Genomic DNA, 25,246 nt, shown 5'->3' with positions numbered 1-25,246 from the left:
CTTCATTTCACAAAAGGTGATTATGATCATTAGTGTATGCTGCATTAGATTTTGGAAATTGATTATGCCAATTACCTTCCTCTACTGTGTTAAAGAAAGGAATTGCTTTGATTACACTACTGTGCATTATGTTAAGGGAGATTACACTGTTCGCATTCCCATGTGTTTGATTATATAAACCTTTGTAAGGAAAATGTATGCCCTTGTTGGCAAGTGGATTCAAACATCTTCCATTGAAGTCATTGAATACTACAAATAAGAGAGTACACTAGCCTCTACACTTCCTACTGCCAAATCCTCTTACTATCAAAAGATAATCAATTCCCTGTACTCCAACCAACACCAACTTGCCTGCACTTTACTCTTTTTTCCTCTCCTTACACACCTGCTAATCAACCCCCCTCTGCAGAAGTCTTTGGGTCACATTAGGATGGCGGGCGGACTTTGTCCGCCCACCATCCCGTCATAAAAAGGAACCACCCGCCAAGAGGGCGGGGGTCCAGTGTGTGCCATTAGGATGTGTCCGCCACTGCATCCCTAACATTGTGGCGGGCAGTGCACTCAGCACCGTCCGCCACAATGCCAGGGAGGCATGTTGTGCACTTCCATGCACAACATGGCAGGGACCGTGCGGTGCCTGCAATGTTGTGAATGGAACTGCAGGGGGCTACCATAGCTATTCCCCATGTGCACCCTCTTCCCCCCGGAGTCCCTGGGGCCAGCAACGGGCCCCCAAAGCAGACTCCGCATGCCAAGGCATCTGTAAACCCACATTCTAATATGGCTGGCAGTGCCACAATATAGAACCCTTTTCCGCCCGGTCGACGTGTCGACCGGGCAGAAAAGCGGCGGTCGGTCTTTCCGTTCGCCGCGGACGGTCTTTCCGTCTGCCGTGCACCCCCCCAGCCATTATAATATGGCGGGGGTCATTTTTGCACAGATGGCGGGCGGATCGCCCCCGCCGGGCTGGCGGTGGCTACCGCCAGCCCGTTGGGGGCGATCTGCCCGCCATCCTTATGGGGCCCTTTGTCTCTTATTTCTCTTCTAAGAGGTTTTTTTTTAGAAATAATTTAAAACACTCTCCAGCAGTCCTCCTCCAACTACTATTTATCTGCCTTTTCATTAGCCCAATAAACTCTGATCCTTGACTCGCACATCTCCTGCTAAACTCCTTGGTGCTCCATAACCTTATAAAGGAACTCAACTCGGCCTTCAGCTTTGTTCCTCTATATCATTGGTACTCGCAAACATTTGCCCAGGGGCACAAAGTGTGGTCTGTGGTGTGACCAGGGCCGCACTGGTGCAAGCAGGGTGGCAGTAGGGTGTCTGGGTGGGTCAAGAATTGTGTAAGGTGGTCATAGGGGAAGTAAAGCATGTACATCTAGTGGCTGAATTTCACAATGTGAAACCAGAAAACCTGGGATCAATCTTAGCTTTCCTCTTGACCAAACTGAGTGATCCTAGGCAATTTGTTTTTTCACTTTGCTTCATTTTTCTTCCTTGTGACATTTAGAGGACCTCGAAATACATGAGTTCAGAATATACGCTGTACAAAACCTTCTCCTGTGTTTGCTTATAATGTTGTCCACATATATTAGCAACCTAGGCTACCCAGAGGGTGCACATGACAACTGCCTTGCCTCTTAGTTCACTATTGGCATTGTTGTCAGGGTGGGGTGGCGAAGCACAAATGTTTCTGAATTCTCGTTTGAAAACTATCACGTAAAAAATAATCCTATTTTTACACATTTGTTGCAAGGTGTCTTTAAATATAAAGGTGTTCCTAAAGTTAAGTGGCGCAGGACACAACCGTAATTATTTCATAATTTCAGTGAGCCTGCAAATAATTGCTTACCCGTTTAGCATTTTTTTGTGATTAGTGTCATTAAGTAAGCAGCAGCCGTGCTGTTGACTGGGGGGGCCACATGTAAAGGTCAATAGGGCTGCGAGCGGCCCACGGGCTGTGCTTTGATTATCACTGCTCTATATGGTCATGGAACTCGTCAGTGACTTGTAATATCCTTATAATGTACAGCAGGGGGTACTTTATCCCACATACATGAACCAACACATAGGTGTCGATTCCGATCCGGTAAAATGCGCTCCGAATGGTCGTACGGAGAGTTTTTTCCCCGTACGAATCGTATCCGTAGACGTCCCGTACGTACGATGAAGTACGATCCGTACTAGGTGCCGAACTCCGTACGAGTCGTACAGGACTCCGTACGACTCAAATCTCCATACGAATCTCACTCGGAACCCGCTGTACGCGACATCGCGGCACGTTTTTACGACCCAGCAAGTACGATTCGTGTCGGGTACGTGCCGTACGACCCTTTTCCTACGGGAGCCGAAAACAGTCGTAAACGCAGAGTTCGCGCCGAAACAGGTACAGAACGCCCCCCCCGGGTACGGCACGTACCCCCCATGATCGCAGGGGTACGCGGTGTACCCCTCTGGTCATGCGGGGTACGTGCCGTACACCCAGCGTACATGGGGTACGCACCGTACCCCATGTACAGTGGGTGTACGGCACGTACCCCATGTACGCTGGGTGTACGGCACGTACCCCGCATGACCAGAGGGGTATGCCGCGTACCCCTGCGATCATGGGGGGTACGCGCCGTACGGTGTGTAGGTGATCGTGCGCTTTTCCGTACGAATCGACGTGTACCGTACAAATCGCGTACGGGTCGGCCGATCGGGATCGGAATCGTCCGGTCGTACGGCGTCTGTACGAGTCGTACGGAAACGGCTCCGGATACGATTCGTACGCCGGATTATTTTACCGGATCGGAATCGACCCCATAGTGCTTCTATTTTATGTGCTCTTTTCATACTGGTTTCCTGTCGGAATGCTTCTGCCACAGACAAATAATGAAATAAATACATTTACAATTACTGTAATCATTCAACCGTTTTCTGTATTGCAAGAAGATTACCGTCACTGCTTTACTCGGCATTAGATGACAGAAAAGGATTACACCATAAAATGTATCCTGAACCAGATTACAGAAGATGAATTACTTAACCTAAAATGAGATTACAGAAGGAGAAAACACAAATTATTTCATTCTGCTTTAGATGACAGTAGATTCAGACACACAGTAAAGGTTCAACACTGGTAGGAGCAACGGAAACTGCCCTCACCCCTGTCAGATCAGCATTTGGTATAAAGAAAATACAACCATCAATCATACGTACGATGTATACATTCACTGTACAGGTAAAGCAGAGAACAGCAAATGCCAGCTTCAACCACACACAAAGCACATACATTAGCAATACAAGCCTTACTCTACTCCAACAGCACAGGCAAGGCAAAATTGCCAGCAGTGTAGTTTTCCCCATACACAAAACATGGTGAACATTAGTAAAAAAAATTATCAGGATTTGTACTTTGACAATGTTTGTTTCTGCGCTTGAGACCATTATTAGTACATTCCTATATGTATTTAATGAAGGAACCTGTTGGGCTTCTTCGGACAACTGTACCCCCTGGCAAAACAAAAGCAAATGGCGATGTCATTTGGCAATGTTTCCTTCACATAGTACTTTAGGCAGATACTTAACTAGATCCAGTCAGGCACTATAAAGCATAATACATCACAAAAAAATATATTAATCTATTCTACCCTCACATAAACAACCTAACCTCCCTCCCCATATAAATATTCATCATCGACTTTGATTCCAGTCAATGTGTACCTCAGAATGGGAAAAAGGCATCAAATTCCAAAAGTGTTATGTACCCATACAGATGGTAGGAATCAGGGCTGGACTGGCCGTTGCGGGCACCGGGCAATACCCCGGTGCGCCGCAAGAGAGGGGGCCGTTTTTGTTACAGGGCTGAAAAATCGGCCCTGTAACAAAATCGACCGAAAACCGGCCCCAGCAAAGAGCTCGGTCGCACCCCCAACCTTCACCACCCCTCATTCCCCCGCCCCCCCCCGCCCCGCCACCCCCCCCAGCACTTTGCCAGGGCTGGTTTTGGTTTCCAGTCCGGCCCTGGTAGGACTGTGCCGTATAAATACTCGCAACAGAACAGATGAGGATCGTCATTTTCAGTGTCTATACACCCCGCAGCGCTGTATGATTCACTCATAATCACTTATTTCTTCTGTGAAGGAAACAAATCGAATTGGGTGGTGTGAACTTCATGTCAACTATGTGGACAGTTGTAGTAGACATGGTTGATCATCAATATTCACTGTACCGTAGATGGTAATGCATTTCACAGGAAACAGGCCTTCGCCATCTTACTGTTCATAGATAAAAATACATTGGCCTTGTTGTAGTTTGTATGTTACTAGCTGGCTGTTAGCAATGTGCAGAGTGCATTGATTTATCATTTTGCCTCACAACCACGGTTCGAGTTTGATGTGTTTATATTATTTAAATACAGCAAGACCTTACTCAATACAGCCATTTTCCCTCACCCGCGTGGTCTGGATAAAAAGGGGTTGGCTGGCAGCCCAGCTGACCCCCCAATGAATCTTGAGGATTAGTAAATGAGACACTACATGGATCTAAAGAAGTTTCTAATCATATGGTATAAACAAGGACATGATATGGGCAGCCGCGTCCCCTGCAGGTAAGAGTGGTGGGGGGGGGGATTTCAAGAGACGACCACGAGGGGAAATTAATTATTTGTTTGATTTTCCCCTCGTGGTCGTCTCTCGAAATACCCCCACCCGGCCCGACCACTCTTACCTGCAGCGGCCGCTGCTGAATATGGGCCCATCACAGGCGGCGATGGAGTGACCCGCCCGACCTTGAGGGTGGAGGTTCCACTTAGCCCTAGTCCCTTGTATCTCTGTAAGGCATCATCATTAGATGAATTATAGTGACATCTCAAAAATTTGCAGGCCATCCTTAAGTGTAAAGTTAGTTGGCGCAACGACCACCTAATTATGACTACAGGGCTAAGCCATTTTCCGGTGTAAACTGCTGTTTGCACACAAAAAGAAATTATAGGATAGATGTAAATAGCACCGGACAGTTGTTTGTCCAGCTGTGGTCGGTAGTAGGAGTTCCTGCAGGGCGGTGATGTGGTGGGGGGGGAGGGGCAGGGTGGGGGGTAGTAATGTATGGATTACGGAGTTTAACAGGTAAGTAAACATATAAATAATAAAACGAATTTTGTTGCGCGCACTGCATCGCACTTGGGGATGCAGTGCACGCAATTAAATTCATTTTATTTATTTATATGTTTACTTACCTGTTAAACTCCGTAATCCATACATTACTACCCCCACCCTGCCCCTCCCCCTCCCCACGTCACCGCCCTGCAGGAACTCCTACTACTGAGCGCGGCTGTGTTTGTCCCCTGCAATTTGTATGCAGTTCCAGATTACGCACCACTGGACTGAGAGATAATGTGTACAACTTGTGTGTAAATCGCCATAATGAAGGGTGTAGCTTTGATTTGGGTGTAAATTGTGCACCTGCTAATTACCACACAATGGCAGCGGAGGTTTGCCTGGACAGTAAACACCAGTGAATGTGCCTGCAATATAGTCAGGTGCCCAGTATTGTTTTCAGTGCCTAGGCTACTGCGTGAGCTGAATGCTGATGAAATACTAAATGTCATTGGTGGCTACCTTCATGCTCCATCAAAAAGGGTTTTTAAATGCATCTGCAAAAAATGTTGCTTATATTTTTCTATAACGCCACGTTACAGTCGTATGCATTCTGGTAGTGTGTGCAACCCTTTTATGTTCACTCTGATTCCACCATGGGATTAATTTCTGATTTTTGTACGATATTGTACGTTGCAAACATTGACCTTCATTTATCATATGTGACAGCTCTGACGGTTGCTGATGCTACACTTCAGGCCGCTACCAGGACATCCAAGGAGATGCTAGTATTGCTGTTCAGCATCGCTTCGCGCGTCTTGTGGGACATAAATGCATGCAATTGGGCGCGCTGCAGGCTGCATCACCCATTCCTTGTAGGAGGAGAGGGATTGTGGACAAATACTGCATGCCAGATCCACAAAGCCATTTTCACTCCTAATCAGCAGAGGCCGGCTCAGGTAAGCACGGTGAGGCGGGCGGGGGGTGGGGGGGTGGGGGGGGGGGGGTAGCCGATGGACATCAGAATAGGTATTATTTATTTATTTAATTATACCTATTCCATCGTCTGCGGACCCCCCCCACCACACCCTGCCTCACGCCTGCCCCGCCCACTGCGTTCACCGGTGCCGGCTGCCGCTGCTCCTAATTAAGGTCGCTGCTGAGAGATTCAAAGGGGATGCTAGTTCCTTTAGTAAAAAGGAAAATTGATGGATGGAATGCTGAACAATGTCAAAGATTCACCCCCAGGACAGAGATCTGGGCCTAAATCCATCATTTTTCCTTTCAGCATCATTTTGTACGTTGAAATGTAGCGGTATGAAAAACATATTTCACAGGGAACCGAAAAATGTGGGAAATATTTCAAGAGTGGCTGTGAAATATGGATTTCATCACCATAAGGACAACCCCCCTCCCCCAAAAACCACTCTGCAGAGCTTTAACATTGTCAGTATTACAGGGATTGTGCAGTATGAAGGAACAAACTATGTGGCATGGGCAGTGCTTAATTTGTAAACAAAAAATAAGTGCCAGGGTCCTAGACAGAGTGCCACTGTAGCATGCACCATCCACTGCCCCTGCCAGTGCAGCTAATCACAGTGCCAACACAACTACTAACCATCACACTCCTACAAATGTGCCAGTTCAGACTAACTCAGGCCCCTCAAGCCATAGCAATGGCTTGGGCGCCAGATATTATTCATTTTAATGTAAATAGAATTAATAAAAAACTGTTCTTGTGCTCATCCTTAAATTAAACATACAGTGCCACCATGTGTGAGACTCCCATAAGTGACGGTGTTGAAAATTCAGTGCCGAGCACCGCAAACCACCAGCTCAAATTAAGCGCTGGCATGGTTATCTAGCTTATGAGCAAACTGTACAAATTATTCTGTACACTCTCCATTAGTATTATTTTTATACATTTAAAATAGAAAGAACATTTTGGTGAAATTTGCAAATTATTTAGCAAATGCTGTAAACCCATAGCGCTGCTGTAAATGCTGCAGCCACACAATCGCCGAAATCCATTGTGTCTCACCATTGCCCATTGTTTTTATTAACAACGTATTCAAGAAAGGTAAACAAAGCCTTACATTCTTATTCCAATTAAAACCGATTGCTAGCTGTACTTTGAAGAACATAGTTTCTTAAACCTATCTTCCCAGAAAGAAACATGTAATATATAAAATACATGAAATGTGTCATTATAATATGGTCCTATATTGCCTTATCACCTTTGGTCTCATGGTGTATGATGTCACCAACCCCCCCCCCCCCCCCCCACCCCCCCCTCCTGGTAATACTGAACCATACTGGACCTGTGTTTTATAAAAAGTGCCTTTCTCATGTTTATTTCCATAGCGATTTAGACACGACTACAGCCCGAACCGCCGAATGGAATTACACCAAATTTGGTAGAAATGTAGATCTTGGTCCCGAAAACAACCTTTTGTGATTTGCTGTAAATCCGCTCAGTAGTTTTCGAGATATTAACTGAATTCCAGATTTGAATGTCTAGGGATGCGGACCCTTCTCGGATCTTCCTTGGATTCTCGAATTCACGTGTTCACAGCAATGCCATGGCCGCAACCTGAGAAGAAAGTTGCTCACGCAAATTTGTTAATTGGAACGTGTTTCCCAGCGGAGAAAATAAAGTTACAAAAGCGATAGAAGGCTTCACGGTAGAGGTACCCTGACCCATTCGGACTAATGGAGGAATCTGTGAGGGACTTCTCATGGGCAAGAAATTGTCCCCCAACTTCTTTTTTTACCACGCGAGGATCGGCTGATCCTCCCAGATTTGGGTGCATTTGTGGATCCAGACCCCAATTTCTTTATAAAACATACCCTCACTCATAGGTCCACACACCTACTCGCACACTCACTCACACAACCACTCACACAACCACTCACATACCCACTCATGCAGCCACTCGCATACCCACTCACAGACCCTCAAAACCACTCACCCACCCACTTATAGACCCACACAGCTTTCACACACCCACTCACACACACTACCACTCACACATTCCCACTCACACACCCATACAGCCACTCGTAGACCCTCAAAACCACCCACACACCCCCTCACACATCCACTCCCACATCCACTCACAGACCCACACAGGCAGTCACGCACACACACACTCCCACCACCCACTCACACACCCAGGTTGCAGGGACATTATAGTTAGGAAATAGCATTGAAAAAACAGAAATTCACTGGGAAAAAAAATAGGTTACAGGGACGTTATAGTTAAGAAATATATATTTTTTTAACATAAGAAATTCAAGGAAAACACCAAAGGTTACAGGAACGTTATAGTTAGGCACAGATTTGACACACACAAAACCATAGAAATTCAGCATTCATAGTTCTCGTTATCTCAAGTAGCTATAACGTGTGCCCTAAGGTAACTATAACTCATGCCCTTGCCAGACACTGTTAATTGTAACATCTGGAAATCTGAACTATCTTGCTTGGTTCTGGGCCAATGTTAGACTCCCTGTTCTAGGCAGGAAAAGTGAAGTCTGAGAGGAAGAAAAGCGTCTCAGCTTAAAGGCAGGTGTACTAGGCTGGCTGATATCTTTTATACCTCCACCATCCCTCTTAAGCACTGGACTTCCCAAAAGTTCTATATTTTCACCTTACCCATTTAGCATTAGTCATCAACATCCTTCACCAGCTGTGGTTTGATATCTATGCGGATGATTCACAACCATTCTTCTGGTTTAATTGTCTTTCTGTCCAACACAAGTCCAGGATTGACTGCTGATGTGCCATTAATAATTAATAGACTCAAATTGGCTTACGATAAACAGGAATATAACTGAGATTTTAGTGGCAGGTGGTGATCGTTTAATGTTGTCCGCTTCACTTTGGCTACCCATTCTTGGCACTTTCCACCAACTAAAGGTTCGTCAAAGTCTGTCCTGGAGTGCCGGATCCATTCCAGATTTTAAGCAAATCCCCATTTAGATAAATGTAGTTATCTTAAAAATCTGGCATGGATCCGGCCGTCAAGGACCGACCTTGGAGGACCCTGCCCCAATCCAAAGCCAGCATCAAAGGATTAGCCATCAAATTTGACTCCACCTTAAAATTGGCGCTGAAATCTTGGCTGTTGTCCCCGCTTGCTATTTTTATCCATGGAGGTTGAAGCCTATCTTCCTTCTTTCCCCTGATGAGAAGACATCTGTGATGATCATCGTTATTGGATTGAGGTTCAATTACTGTAATGCTCTCTATTTAGCCATCCTTGGCAAACAATTACATCAACTACAGAATATCCAAAATGTGACCACCAGGTTTATAACTACTACCCCACGCTTCTCCATTGCCTCTCCGACTCTGGCTAAACTTCACTGGCCAACCATTCACAAAAAAGTGAAATTTAATAACATATGTCTTATTCACAAATACCTCAATGGCTCCTCCCCTGATTTTTTTTTTAAAGCCCAAATTGACCAAATATATTCCCTTCCGGTCTCTTTGTTCAACCTCTTTCTTCCTGGTAACAGTTTTGCATGTAAAGAAACCTACTTTGAGTAGGAAGCCTTTGCTCTGCCTTACCTCACCCCATTGGCAGCCAGCATGGTTCGCGGATGGCGGGGCAGGTGCGTGGTTGGGGTGCGACGAGGGGGGAAACGGTACACAAGGTAAAAAAATACATAATAAAATACACACTTAACTTGCCGCGCCGGGTCAAGCATCTCTGCTACTGCTCTCCTCGTAGGACAGAGGAACAGGAAACAGCCAGGCTCCCCTAACCAATCAAAACTCTGCAATGCAGCGTTGTGATTGGTTTAGAGCGACCTTGTTCGATGCTCAATCAGGAACTGGGGGCCTGGGCATGTTCTCCATGCAGGCTGTGATTCGGCATGCACGGAGAACGGGGAAAGTGCGCATGACTGGTTTGAACGGCCCCTACCTCTCAGGGCAAACCACTCCTCCTCTGCTCTGCTCCAAGAGCAGAGCAGCCCAGGCCACCCGCCTGCAAAGGAAACATAAAATGATAATAAAGTTATCATTTTATGTTTCCTTTACAGTGCCCTGCTTAAAAGCAGTCGGGCAACGCTCTTCTCCCATAGTGAAGGAGCTGCCTCTGTCTCGCCCTTAAAGGATCAATTTGCCTTCTGCTTTAAAAAAATTTCTTCTCACTGCCTGTTCTAGAAACAGCTGTAAACTTTTCTGTTTTCCACCTAACCCATTCCTTTCACTGCGCTTGCACTCTGTCTTTCTGATAGCGCCAGGAGACGATTGGATATACGTTTGCAGTCTATAAATGCATATATTATTTGTTATATCACGTCCGAGCAAAATATTTGAATCTCGAGGGTGGGCAGGTGTGTGATTTGTTGTCAGGACTGTGCTGGGCCAATGAGTCGGAAGTGCAGTATGCCATACAACAAGAGGTGATGGAGAAAGTCCAAGCCATTGCTGACTATGAAGTCTGGTGTCAGGAATTTATGAAGGGCAGTGTTTATTAAGAAGACATGTTCATTCTCTCTAAACTTGTGTTTTGTTATTGTGGCTCCACGCCCGGTACAGTGTTAAAGGTTGCCTCCCCTGGTATCAGAAAAATACTTCAGCAAAATAAATAGCTAAACCTGATTTGGCATTATTATTGCACTTAGCTCTGAGCCCTTGGTTGGGGGTGAGGGAAAGACATTGGTGAATAATAAAGTCATGTTTTGTGGCCCTGTGGATCAATTATTCGATGAGGGCGTTTATTAAAAGCACCAACTAGCTAGCAGTCAAGATGTAGGCTAAGAAAGCAAAACATTGAATGCAGGGGTTTCCACTGTAAGTGCAGGAGGGCTGAATACATGCTAAAAAAACTGACAAATCAGGATAGCTGCTGAAGAAAATTTTATATACCGTGAATTTAAATGGAACTAATTTACGAATAAAGTGGGTACCCTGAAAATCTGGCATGGATTGGAAATCCTGTACCAATGTTGGAAATCCGATTTCTAAAGTTTGCATTGCTAGGTTCTCAGCACAGCGCTTCTCTCTTGATAGTGGGGTGCGGTGCTTTCACTCCTAATATAAAGGGCCACTGGAATTGTCCAATTCTGCAGCCACAGTTTATGCCACATAATTGTGGATTTGGCACATCTGCTGCATAATCTACAGATTTTAACAAAAAAAATAATGGTTCTAGCCGAAACGGATCAAAAATTACTAAAAACGTGGCAACACATGTTAAATGTTAACCGGTCATTTTTCAGTTGCTTGTTTCTGTGTTTGGGTGCTAATAAAGAGAAATCTTTGCCCATACAATGTTGCCGTATGTAAAAATGACAAAATAAGTAATACTATCATAAAATGTGCTTCATTACGCCGCATAATTTGCCTTATTTTGCTGCATTTCTTAACCACATCGCTGCGGCGGGTATTCCGCCGCAGCGCTAAGGGGGCGCGGCGGGCGCATGCTGGTGACGGTACCGCTCCGTCACCAGCCACGGTTGGGCTGTGCTCATGACGGAGCGGTTCCGTCATGGCCCCGCCCGCTCAATGGAACGCCCAGCGCAGGCGCGGAATCTGCGCTGCGCAGGCGCGGCGAGCGGGCCATGATGGAACCGCTCCGTCATCAGCACACCGCCACCGCAGCTGATGACGGAGCGGGTCCGTCATCAGCATCGAAAGAGTTAATCAACCACGTAGCATAGTTCCAGTGGCCATTCTAAATTCCCAATGAGCGTAGCCGCGCGACAGATGACATCCAGCAGGTACACAGGTGGATGTCCACCAGAAGACACCCCCTCAGGTAGCGCACGTAGATATTTGACACATGTTTCCATATGGCCTCGACGTTCGATCAATGGTATGGCCGCCGTGCGGATGAGGAGATAGGCTGCCGGCCTTGCCGCCACCGTGCAAGTGAAAGCCAGTTACTCAAATGCTATTCACTCCTCGCTGTGAGGCGCAGATGGCCCCTCTTATGCTGAGATGGAGTGAGATGAATTGTCGCGTGGCGCCTGCATCACCGCATGACGCAGTGTCACTTCTCTGAATGCAGCTGTCACTTAAGCTATATCTGCATGGCTATTAGCGGGAAGTAAGTGTGTCATGTCTGCCAGAGTCGGTATTGTTTAGACGTATCACAATAATTGTTGAAACGGGGAATTAGCCTAATGATATTGTGGCATTTCTTGAAGGTACGTCACACGTGTAATCAGAATGCCTAGTGTGTCTTCCAGTAAGGCCCAAATGTCAACTGCTAGTAAAGCTACAGACTTATTACACATGCATGTCAACATGCTACAGGCAAAATAATGTCTGCGCTTGATAAAGGTTTAAAATACTGACTATTTCAACAAATGGAATCCTTGGTCCTTAAATTGTGGTGTGTGCTTTATTTTTTATTATTATTCAACTCATATTTCAAATTTGGCACTCAATAGCATTACTCATAACCAGACAGTATTACATGCAGTACAGAACCACCCCTTGTGGAACTTCCGATGTTGTATTTCAGATGGCAGGTTTGTTCTGAGGCAGGAAGACTTCGAAAATGTTTTTATGAGAAAAGGCAGAAGGCAATTTCCATCCAGGGCTGACTTTAGCGCTGGTGGCGCCCGGTGCGACAATGTTTGTTGGTGCCCCCAGTGACCACCTCCACCATGAATTCCCTCACTACCACCCTTTAACAGTGTCCCTCAAGTCTCCATAACCACTCTCTCAGATGCATTCAATTAGTTTTATAGCGCCACTTATACCAGTGTAGGGTATCAGAGCACTTTACATCACACACACTATGTAGAGACAATCAATCAAAGGTGTGTAAATCAATGTATACGAAATGTTCGATAAGACACTACACGGTGTAGGAGTCACATGTCATCCATACTGGTACAAACTCAGAATTTAAAATGTAACACCATGGTTGGGGTTCTCTTTAATAATAAGAATTTATTTATAGCCAAATGAACCCTTTTCCCAACATTAGGATAATGAAAGACTGGGGAAAAAATCATAAAGCTCCAATCTATACCTTGTAGTTTGCATGCAACTGTTTGATGACAGTTAATAGCTCACTGTTCTATGTTAGGATTTTAATTTATACGTTGCAAGTAACAAAAGGATCTTTCAGACTAAAGCAGTAACCCACTGAACTATTTAAATTATATGCACTTTGTGATCTGCAAGGCACACATTCTTTGCGGCAGGCATATTAAGGCATATTGACCTTACGATGAGTCAAAACTTCCACAAGAGGAACCTTTGATCTCGCTCTAGGAAGAACATTAATCACCGGAATTATCTTGACATTTTTATTGTTGCCTGAAAATTGTTGGAGGCCAGGAACGCGGCACCAGGTGCTTTTCAACCCATAATGTACTTGCAAACATGACGCCCGCACCCAAAGTCAGCACCGGTGCGGTCTCACCGCCCTAGAGCTGGCCCCGTTTCCATTTATGCACGTGGGGTCTGGAAGAATGTCCCCGAGTCTATTAGAGCCACCCAAACGCTCTTCCAATTTAGTATGGAATCAAAAACTCACCTCTTAAAAGCACAGAACGTCACAATAACAAGATGAGTTACATGGGGACCCCATGCATGTCTCAGCACTCCTGTTCACTTTGGCACTTTTGCCTTCCCAGCCCAGTCCTTTTACTCTCTTGATCTCTCCACTTTATTTGCATCTACAGCTGTATTCACCCTTGCTAGTTTCTGGTCGTATGCTCTCTCATCTATGGCGTACCCCATACTCTCTTTTTTTCTCTTTAACATGTCGTTCTTCCATTGTAGGTATCTTTCTCTTTATACCTTGAGTGAGCCTCGCCCAAAAACGTTGCTATTTACTAGTCTTTCATGGTGGTCTGCTGTCTGTAGGGTCCGTTACTCACTGGACCATCAGTGTCCAATCTTCCAGATCCCCCCTGAGCCTTTCGCCTGCCGTAGTCGGTTTCATTTGTCTTTACTCCACATTTGATGTGTTAACACACGGACTCACTTTAGTTATTTGTATCCGTACTGTGGACCGAAATGGGAACCCTGTGTAAGCGTGCTCAAAGTATAACATTGACATGAAAAGTAGATGTAAACTTTTACAAACAGCATCAAATGAAATATTTACCTAGAGCTGTGGGGAATAGTCCATGGAATAGGGCTTTTCACATAGAAGAACCTCAGAATGGCACCAAAAAGTTCTACTGCGCACTTTTAATTATTTCCTTGTTCCCTTAATGTCATTTTAGATAATTTCGGACTTCTTTTCTTGATTTGTGCAGCTGCCCAACATGTGTTTCCCAGCTAGTCGCACGCCGCTTCTTCATGGTTTAGATATTTTCCAGTTCCAATATTGGTATTGAATGTATTTAAGATTTGAGCCCCTTTTATCTTACACTTGCCCATGAGAAATCTGTCTTTATGACCTAATTCATGAGTACTTAAAAATGTCTACTTCAGCAATGACAAAAATGTTGGAATGAGTATGTAGTACAACTTTTCTCCACAGTGTCCACTGTAGAGGAACAGCGCCATTGTTGGAGAGGTTCGTTCATCTGAGAGTACCCAGCGCCCTGGTATTATCATTTCAGTCATCTCCACATATCTTTGGGATCTGGTCAAGTGGTCACTGTTGACTGGGTCAATTGCATGTCAAGACCGCATTGTTGGGAAGCTGCTGAGCTCTCATAAATCTAAATAACATTGGTCAAATCAAACATTTTTGTGATCACAAAAACTCCACACTGCCTTAATAGCCCCTGATACTTAATGGAACGACTTTGTGTGGGACATGCGCCTTGTGATTAGGCAGAATGCCATCACTCACAGTAAAAATACCCATGGCTGATGTGAGCTGATCCATTGCCTCATGCTGTATACTGTAGTGGGTGGAAGAAAATGTGAATCAGTAAAACCAATAGGTCTTGTTCATCGCCAGACATAGAAAACATTTAGGAGAGTATTCAGACTATCTGCCAGTTTCATTACTGCTTGGGGTTTCTAAAGTTCTGGGAAAAATGATTGCCCATCAACTTCTGAAGTTAATTCTGAGTGTCTAGTGAATTCCGTGACCAGTATAAATATGATTTCAGACTGTATAGAGACACTGAATCACTCTTTGTAACAGTTATATGGCTTTGTGTGATCTTTAAACTTATTTTGATGCTGTTGACCATGCCATTCTGATCGAGTGCCTGGACGAGTCTCTTATTTCAGAGCTAGCACTATATTGGACCAATTTGTTCGTAATCAATTAAACTCAAGAGATCTCAGTTCTGTATTTTCATCTAAGCATATTCAGATTACCATGGTATCTTAAAGGCCTACATTTTGTCACCCACCTTTTTAGGTCTCGCCTAGCGTTGCAGCACATGCGCTGCTCGCTCGGCGAGAGATATTGTGAGAGAGGGATTTCAGAAGGGGACTTGAAGCCCCGCCCATCATTTTCATTGGGTCGCGTCAGCGTTTATGCTAAACGCTGGCTTCCTATTGAAAATGATGCTTTTTGGCCACTGCCTTTTTGCCCTTTCGTCCGGCCCATCTGGACTGGGTCGTCTCCTCCACGGCTGTCATGAAGCAATGTCTTATCTTTATGGGGGTCATCTGTTTCTAATTAGCGTGGCCTCGAGCGATTGCGTTTGTTCATTATCATCTTTCCTTCTGGTCCCTTTTCCTTTCACGGTCCTTTACATCCTGTCTCTTCTCATGTCTACTCCCTTTCTTATGTCACACTCTCCTCTCTCTTTCCTTTCCACTGCTCCTGTTCTCTTCCTCCGTTGTCCTGATGCTGATTTTCCTACCATTAGTAATCTCAGCATCCCCTCTTGTCATCCTTCCTCTGTTTCCTTCCTTCCGCCTTTCCTTTCTCTCAGTCTCCTCCTCTCGTTGCGCTCTTTCCTCCACCAGCCCCACATCCCCTCCGCCCGCTTCCCCTTTCCTCTCCCCCTCCCATCTTCCTCTCTCTCGGTCTCTCTCCCTCCCTCCCCGCTCAAGTGGTGACGCGTACCCTCAGCCTGGCTAGTCTGCCTGCTCTGTCCCTCCTCCTGCTCCAGCTCAGTGTGTTCGGCTTGGTGTTTGGGCCTCTCCCTGCTCTGTCGGGATCTCTGCTTCAAGCGTATTTCCTCCCCAGTGCTTAGAGAGATGCGACGCAGGGGGTGCCGGCCGAGAGTGCGGGAGGGGCCCTGCCGCCGACCGCTGACCGCCGTGCAGCCTGTGAATTGGGATTGCTGTTTCCCCCCACAAGGGCTTGGCCTGCTGTTTTTTCGCATTATTTTTCTGTGCCCCACGATGGGTTTTCGGCCGGGTGGGAAATGAGCGAGGAGACGGCGGCTTCTACCAACGAGTGAGTTCCACATTCAGCAGGGCATTTCATAGCCAGAGCGTTATTTTAACGAAGCATCAATAGTGGTGGGTTTGTTTTCTGACAGCGCCTCATATGTGGGGTACGTCCTGCCTGGAGGGGCACATGCACTGGGGGTTAACGTTCATTCCAGAAGTCCACATGCATGTCCTGATAACATGGTGAACTGTAGGAAGCGTGCAGCAGCTGCGTTATTGGCTTTGAAGACGGCATGCATGTGCTGGTAACATCCTATGCTGAGGCTGCCATGCAGCGCCACATTCCTAGCTTGGAAGAATGCCTACCTCCGCGTCTCTTTCCAGCCATAGGGCCGCTTTGTTTGCCCGTATGTTTTGAATACCAGCAGTCCAGCTGCTGCTTGCTTGGGCTTCTTAGCACTGACAGTTGCATCCACAAGGCAGGGGTTTGGTTGCACGCATAGGCGACTATGGTAAGCTTTCTTTTTCCAGGAAGCCAGGCCGGTTTCAAGCAGTAACTCGGATAACTTGACTTGTGCAATGGGTTGCAACTATCTACCCTATAAATCCCATCAAGAGGAATGCATTCCTCTTATCGCCCCGGGAAAATGCTCACAGCGTCGGAGCAGTGCTGTTTGCTGTCACTCACCCTTCAAACTGTCATGTTCACATGTTTTCTGCATTTAAGCCAGGTTTTACTGGTTAGATTGCCACAAGCATTAAGGGAAGAGTGCCTAACCGAGCATCACTCGCACCAACCCGTCTGTAACATGCGCCATGCATTGGACTAGGGGCGTCTGGCGAAGCATACTCGACCCCAGAGATGTTCTCACGATCCCTAGTATTTAAACTCATATTTCTAAAAGTAACCACACTGGGATCCGTACATTTGAACAGATATGTGTCATTCCTGCCCATGCATGGGAACAGGCGTGTCGAGCCAGCTGCCTGGGTTATTGGGCTGTTCAGGTGTAATGCAGATGTTGAGCCGTGCACTTTTGATGTTAGATTGTTCATGGCTATGGGAAGGGTAGTGGTTTCCAGCTTTACTGCAGAGCCGAGGGCAGCAGAGCGTGTGTTGTGCAGTAGAGCTTAGAATATGCAGTTTTCCAGCTATTAGTAATGTAAATAACAATGCCTTGTATTTATTTTTTAAAACCCAAAACATAAATAGAAGGCATTGTCATTTACAATGCCGATAGCTCAAAATCGTGGGAATACGAGACCTATCGCATTGCAAATTCTTGTTTAATGTTTGCCTGTGTCCATAATCCACATTCATGAATGCCCATGGTACTGTCTTTTACATGCATGCCGGAGACACCCAGATCATCCTCGCGTCCGGGAGTAACCTGACTGCACCAGATTCTCACGTGAAGAATAGCAATGGATGAGCTGAGCTGCAGTTGTCTAAAATTCAATTTATGAAAAACGGAGGTCCTTGTTAGGGATGACAACGAACATTGGTATTAGTCAGCATTCTATTCAGAGGAGATGAGCATGCCTCATGCCAGTCGAGTCTCTGTCATTTAAGGTTCTGCTTTGACTCTGTGTTTACGTGTGAGAGGTGTCACATCCTCGGTTTTCTCCATCTTTTTTCTCTACAATATATACTTGCAACACAAACTTAACAGAGCTAGCCTAAGTAAATGTTGCAATAGGTTTAGTTACGGGTTGGGAGAGGTATAGCTCTCTGAGTAACTGGAGTAGTGTAGGTGGGTAAACAAAGGGGCATCTTTGTCAATTTTTGATGGCCAGGTGTATTCAACTGATGACCGCTTAGGCAAGGGGAATGTGAGATGCTTTATATGCCTCACAGATATTTTCTGTGTCCCTCTGTGCTCATAGTATTTCAGTGGTGTCTCAAAGAAGGTGATATTGCCTACCACATGGGGTTTGAGAGCATCCATGACTTGCCATAGTGCCCCGAGAACAGATCAGTGGTTTACTAAGTTGGCAAGGATGCCGTTGGTCTCTCTACATCTTTGCAGACATTCCCAGCCAGTGTAGTGAAGGAGCATTGCCTTTAGCAATTAATTTTATTTTTGATTGGGCTCTTCCTTCTCTGGTGTCTCGCACAAGAATGCAAGGTAAGTGTTTTTCTTTTTTTTAATTGAATTTTCCCTCGTCGTCTGCCAACACACTCCCTTCCCACCCTGCCCCACCGCTCTTATCTGCGCGGGCCGATCGCCCCAGAATATTGATGGGCCACAATATCGAGGACAAAATATTCGGGAAAATATTGACACCCAAGTAAGTGTAGATTTTCTATACCTAACTCCGCATATATGTACATACTCAGTACATATATCTTAAAGATAAATGCAGGTGGAGGTAGCCATAGTAAATCTCTAATTCCCAATATTCACTTACCTTTCAAAATGTTGTCTGCCGAATCACTTGTACGTTGTACCACGCTATTCCAGAGGTCGACATTCAGTAGTATAATCTTGCAACCACTTGCCATTCTAGTGTCATGGTTTGTGGTTGCAGCTCACCTGGCATCCCACACATTGTTCTCTCCACAGAGAACCAAACGCTCAAGCTGATATTGCCTCTCAGGCCATGTTTCAGCCCTGCAGACACACCCGCATGCCCAGAGACCAAAGCTATCAGCTCACAGAGCTCCACGGGAAAAAAAATGTCCCCGGTTGCTAGGCAACGCCCATGGCGATAATTCACAGTAATGCTCTTTCCAAAGTAATCATTTTTTAATGCATGTTAATGAACGTGAGAAGGCTGAAATGCTGTGCTCGGAAAAGTAGCAGGATTTGTAAATTGCTCATTTTGCCGAAGACTTAGCTACGCTGCAAGCTTCACTTAAAGCTTTAGATTCTGCATTACCAGGGTTTTAGGCAGTCTCGCTCTGAGCCAACCGCCGCTCTGTGGAATCCTGGCACAGCGCAACGTGCTGGCGCAGGAAGGTGATGCATTGTCCAAGACCGGTTGAGCGTACACTAAACAGTGACGCATGCACGTGCGTACAGAGGGGCATATTTACAATAACTGGCGCATCCCTTCAAATCAGCAGGGATGCGCCAGTTATTGTGCGCCACAGCTCCGCCATCATGGATGCGCCGCATTTACAATGCTGTGCACCATGGTGCAAAAACGGCACAGATGCGTGACGCATCTGTGCCGTAAAAGTGACGCATTGCTGGAGTTGCGTCGCAAGCGCGACGCAGCTCCAGCAATGCTCTGGGGGCCCTATCTAGTTAATGCTGCTTCAAGCAGGCGCAGGGTTTTGACGCTGCATGGGCCTAAAAGTGACTGAGTGAAATCTTGTAGATTTCACTCAGCCACTTTTAGGAGGCGCTCCTGCGCCGGAACGCCCCCCCTGCACAGGAACGCCTACATGTGGCGCAGGGCATTACAACGTGACGCATCTCCCAGATGTGTCACGTTGTAAGTACCCCTGCAGCATGGAGCAGGATTTGCACCGCTGCTGCGTCACAAAAGTGACGCAACGGCGGCGTAAATGAGGCGCAAGGGGCTTGTAAATCTGCCCCCAAAAGAGGTGACGCAGGATGAAAAAGATATACCTGAATAATGTCGGTACAGGTGCGTAGCAAGGAAACCGAGGGCCCTCGCGTAAGCATGATTAATGGCCCACTTTGTCACAGATTGTGTTCTAAAACAACACAGTATTAATTGTGTTGCTTTTGCCCCCTCCCATCTCTCGGCCTTCCTATCACTACACCTGCTGCACTAGTGTGTTAGCTAGGCCTCTGTCTGTAATGTTATGTTATGTTACGGACACATGATAAAGCGCGACGTTCACCTGCCAGCAGGTCACAAGTCCTAAAAAAAAAAAGAAGTGGGGGGAATCTGTCACCGGAAGTGGCGTCACAACAGGAAGTGACGTCACAAAAGGTGGCTTGCACCATCGGGCTCATTGCCTCCCCTCGCTCACCCCTTAGATGCGATTGCATCTGAGAAGTCAGACCGTGAGCAGTGTGCTGTGAGCTCCGAGCTCCTCGTCCCAGAGATGCCAGAGTGAAGTCCAGCTGTTTGGCAGGGGGGACGGCGTCCACCCGGTAAAATAAGTGGGGGGATGCCGTCCACCCGCCTGGTACCACAACTCGAGCCCTGCCTGCCAGGTATCTTGGCTCTATGAAATCTTTCCAGTATGAGTGCTGCACAGTTAGCTCACGTCTTAAAACATGGACAAGGGTAGGAGTTTGACCCTTTGCAAGTTGGAGGTTTTGAAAATGCTCAAGCGAGTCAGCCACTGTCACATAAGCCTTGATGGTGACACCAGTAATTATTAGTAGGGCTTTTACATTTCAATTACTGCTCAAGTCATCAAAATGTGATGTGGAGCGGTGTCAAATCTGGGATTAGTGTGCACAGCGGTAAATTTTCACCTGCATCTCAAGTGGTTCTAGCTCATTTGAGCGTTAACAGAGTCCCCTGCCAGCAATGCTTGCTCTCTGCAAATGGACAATATTTAATTTAGCTTGCTGATGAAGACTTCTTCAAACAGCAGTCTGACCTGCATTACTGGGCTCCATTTGCAGTCCCAGCCTAGATAATGCTATCCTGCTTTAAAGCACAGTATTTGCCCGATAGTGATGGTAAGATGGTACAGTCGCCCGTGGCGTAACACGGTGGATTAACCAATTTAACCTTGCCTTATTTTCTCAGTGCGTGCCGTTGAAGCCTGTTTATATCTCACAAATTTAATCTTGTGGATGTAGTGTAAGTGTGCATCATTATGCCAATGCTAAAGACCACCAAAATACTGACAACACAGTGGTTAGCCCGAATGCTTCTTAGGCCTGGCTTAAAAGTACAATGTCTGACCTATTGTTACTGAAGCAGATCATGATATTGGGTGCTTGGCGTATCATTTCACCTCAGTGGAGTGCTTGGATTGCAATGCATGAGGGACTATTTTACAATGCATGAGGGACTATTTTACATCGCAGAAGTACACTGAATCATCACCCATTGGGTTATTTACGCCATACTTGTATTGTAAGTAGGACGCAATCCCCTTTAGGTCTAGCTTGACAGCAATTCCTTCAAATGTACGTGGAGTGGGTTTTGGCTTTGCTTAGAGGAGTATTTCTCTCTCTCCCCCTTATGTTGTTAGATGTTTGGTGTATCATTCCACCCCCATAGTTGCCAGGATTGCAATGTGTGAGGCACGATTTTACCTTACAGAAGTACACAATATCATCACACATTCAGTTATTTGTCCCATGCATGCATTGTACGTAGAAAAAAAACACCTTTTAAGGTCTGGCTTGACAGTGCAGATATATTCATGACCTACTTTTACCAATTCCTTGCAATTTACATTGACTGAGCTTTGGCGCTTGTTGGAGGAGTATTTCTCACTTGCCGCGCATTATTGAATTATTAGTGTATCGTTTCATCTCCTTTTGAGTGTTTCCATTGCAACGCATGAGGGACTATTTCACCATCTCAAAAGTACTCTGAGCCATCACACATAAACGTCTTCATCTCAGATGCGTTGTATACAATTAGTGTTGTAGAAGTTCTTTGTTTGATTTTGTTTGGTAGAACAGACATTTTAAAAATGTGTTATTCAGGACCCCGAATGGAGTCCGACTTATTGGCTTTGCAGATGCTTGTTTGTTTTATTTTTGAGTGGGCTAACGCTTTAGTCAGGACTTGCATTTTGTATATTGGAGCTCTCCATGTACCTGATAAACAATGAATGACGAAGTCAATATTCGACTCTAATATAACAACACAGTTGTATATACTTTCACATATGAAAGCCAGTCCAGTAGGCTTTGCCACTGCTTGTTATTTACAAGAAATCAGTGAAACAAGCCACGCCTGGGCCCCATGTTACCCATGTACTCATGAAATCAGATTACAAAAAGCAGAAACACTATTTTTGAACAACATATAAAAGGAAAGCTAGGGGTGATGTTCCAGGTTGTATTATTTTTCTTTCATTCTCTGAGCTTAGATTGCATGCACTTCTACAGTTGTGTTTTTCTTCATTTATTGTGATCTTGAATAGGAGGCAGAATAAATGCAGGGGTCACCACAATCTGATCGCTGCTAACTTTCAAATCGAGTTTCTTGTTCCCAGGCTCACGGATAATTAAGAAAAAGGTCTGTGGGACATTGTGTGGACAAAGAGGGACGAGTAGAAATAAACTTCCAAGGGTCTTCCCCTGGTTGTCTACATGTGCTGATATCATACCATTTGCTGAGCTTGATTATAAAATGCCCATGTTCCATAGTATGTGTAATGTTGGCTTGGGATGTGTCATGGTCTAAGGGTGTTGGTTTATGTGGAATGAAACAATGTGAACGGTGAAGCAGAGGGAGTCCCTACAGAGAACGATTGTTGCGGTAAGTGGATTTTGAGCCATTTTCAAGCGAGTAGATGTTGACATAGCTGCCAACTGGGAAGATGCAAGTTGAAATCTCCTTGAGACCATTGTAGCAGTGTTTCTTGAGACAGGGTGGGGACACCAGCATATCAGCGCCGGATCTGAAGGTAGCAGTGGTGTTACATTGATGAAGAGGTTTTGAAGGTGAAAAGGAGCAATCTGACGCAATGCCTTGTGGACATGTCATAAAAAAATAATTGATTCTGCTATTATATAGAAGGAATCCCCCCTGAGGCCTTGCATTTCCTATTAATAAAATAAAAGCATTACAAAATAATCAGTTAGTGAGAAGCAGTTTCACTCCTTCTTTCACGACTGGTGCTACTCCTCTACGAAATGCAGGTATTTTTTGGAATATTAAAAAAAAATGTATTTAAAAAATCTTAGGGAATTAGGATTTTACTTGTATTGACATTTTCATAGCTTTGTACCAAGTTTATGTTCGTTATTTCTCATTTTTAGGTCTCGCCTGTCGATGCGCATGCGCATCGAGCTTGCGAGACTATTGGGGCTTAACCACTCTTTAACTAACTTGCAAGGAATCGTGGCGATTCCTTGCAGTGCCCGTGACTTTTAAGCTCAATGCGCATGCGCATTGAGCTTAAAAGCGCGTGCACATCAGTTCCCTCAGCCGCACTCCAGGCCCCTGCTGCTTTCACACCCTCTCCCCGCTCCGCCCCCTCCCCGCCGTGTCGCATTTCTCCTCCCCCCTCCCCTTATTTTTTTTACCCGCTCCGCCCCCTCCCCTGCCCGCCGTGTCGCATTTCTTTTCTCCTCTTTGCTCCTCCAGCAGTTCTCTGTCACCTTTCCTTCTCTCCTCCCTTTTCATTGTTTTTGCCCTGTTTTTTGCATTTGCAATTCAGGCTCCGCCAGCTCGTCGATTTATTTTAGTACAAACCAATTGACATGTTCCTGTAACTTATTTAAAACTACCATATTTTATAAAACACAATTACGCCCAAATTATTTACTCATCATTTTCACGGTGGCAAGTCTGCAATTCATGAAAGGGGGAATGGGAAGTCACCAAACATATGCTTTACTTGAAGTTTGACTTATTTTACTTAGCTTGGGGCTGTCGATTATTTGACAGTGAGCGCGACACGCATGAAAGGGTCTCCTTGAAGGAAATTCAGTTTCTTCAACAGGCACTCTGCTCAGCACACCACCCTTCCCCCACACGTGACTGCTGCCTTCTTTTAAGCTACAAATGAAGCGTACTTACTCCCCTCAAGACGCTCCTCCCGCTCCGCCCTCTCCCCACTCTCTCTCCCAGCACACCTCCCCCTCCAGCATACAACACGAAATTCAGGCTCCGCCAGCTCGTCGATTTATTTTAGTACCAACCAATTGAAAAGTCGCCAAACATATGCTTTACTTGAAGTTTGAATTATTTTACTTAGCTTGGGGCTGACGATTATTTGACAGTGAGCGCGACACGCATGAAAGGGTCTCCTTGAAGGAAATTCAGTTTCTTCAAAAGGCACTCTGCTCCGCCCGCCCTCCCCTGCCTGCCGTGTCGCATTTCTTCAGGGCACCTCCCCTCATCACTTCCCCAGCAGCATCTGTTCCCCAGCCTGCCTAGAGCAGCTCTTCCTGCTCCGCCCTCTCCCCACTCTCTCTCCCCTCACGACGCTCCTCCCGCTCCGCCCCCTCCCCACTCTCTCTCCCAGCACACCTCCCCCTCCAGCATACAACACGGAATTCAGGCTCCGCCAGCTCGTCGATTTATTTTAGTACCAACCAATTGACATGTTCCTGTAACTTATTTAAAACTACCATATTTTATAAAACACAATTACGCCCAAATTATTTACTCATCACTTTCGCGGTGGCAAGTCTGCAATTCATGAAAGGGGGAATGGGAAGTCACCAAACATATGCTTTACTTGAAGTTTGACTTATTTTACTTAGCTTGGGGCTGTCGATTATTTGACAGTGAGCGCGACACGCATGAAAGGGTCTCCTTGAAGGAAATTCAGTTTCTTCAACAGGCACTTTGCTCAGCACCCCACCCTTCCCCCACACGTGACTGCTGCCTTCTTTTAAGCTACAAATGAAGCGTACTTACTCCCCCCACGACGCTCCTCCCGCTCCGCCCCCTCCCCACTCTCTCTCCCAGCACACCTCCCCCTCCAGCATACAACACGAAATTCAGGCTCCACCAGCTCGTCGATTTATTTTAGTACCAACCAATTGACATGTTCCTGTAACTTATTTAAAACTACCATATTTTATAAAACACAATTATGCCCAAATTATTTACTCATCACTTTCGCGGTGGCAAGTCTGCAATTCATGAAAGGGGGAATGGGAAGTCACCAAACATATGCTTTACTTGAAGTTTGACTTATTTTACTTGGCTTGGGGCTGTCGATTATTTGACAGTGAGCGCGACACGCATGAGAGGGTCTCCTTGAAGGAAATTCAGTTTCTTCAACAGGCACTCTGCTCAGCACCCCACCCTTCCCACACACGTGACTGCTGCCTTCTTTTAAGCT

The 25,246-nt window shown here is 45.8% G+C and overlaps 1 protein-coding gene across 2 annotated transcripts in view; it reads left to right on the top strand.

Annotated features, from left to right (window-relative positions):
• Positions 1–25,246, top strand: part of KIF26B (kinesin family member 26B) — a 791,950-nt gene that overhangs the window by 659,556 nt on the left and 107,148 nt on the right. The gene's annotated exons all lie outside the window — the stretch shown is intronic.

Source organism: Lissotriton helveticus, chromosome 6 (assembly GCF_964261635.1).
Source record: "Lissotriton helveticus chromosome 6, aLisHel1.1, whole genome shotgun sequence".
NCBI classification, from domain to species: domain Eukaryota; kingdom Metazoa; phylum Chordata; class Amphibia; order Caudata; family Salamandridae; genus Lissotriton; species Lissotriton helveticus.
Note: the sequence above shows the minus strand (reverse complement) of the source record. Positions and strands in the feature narration are given on the sequence as shown.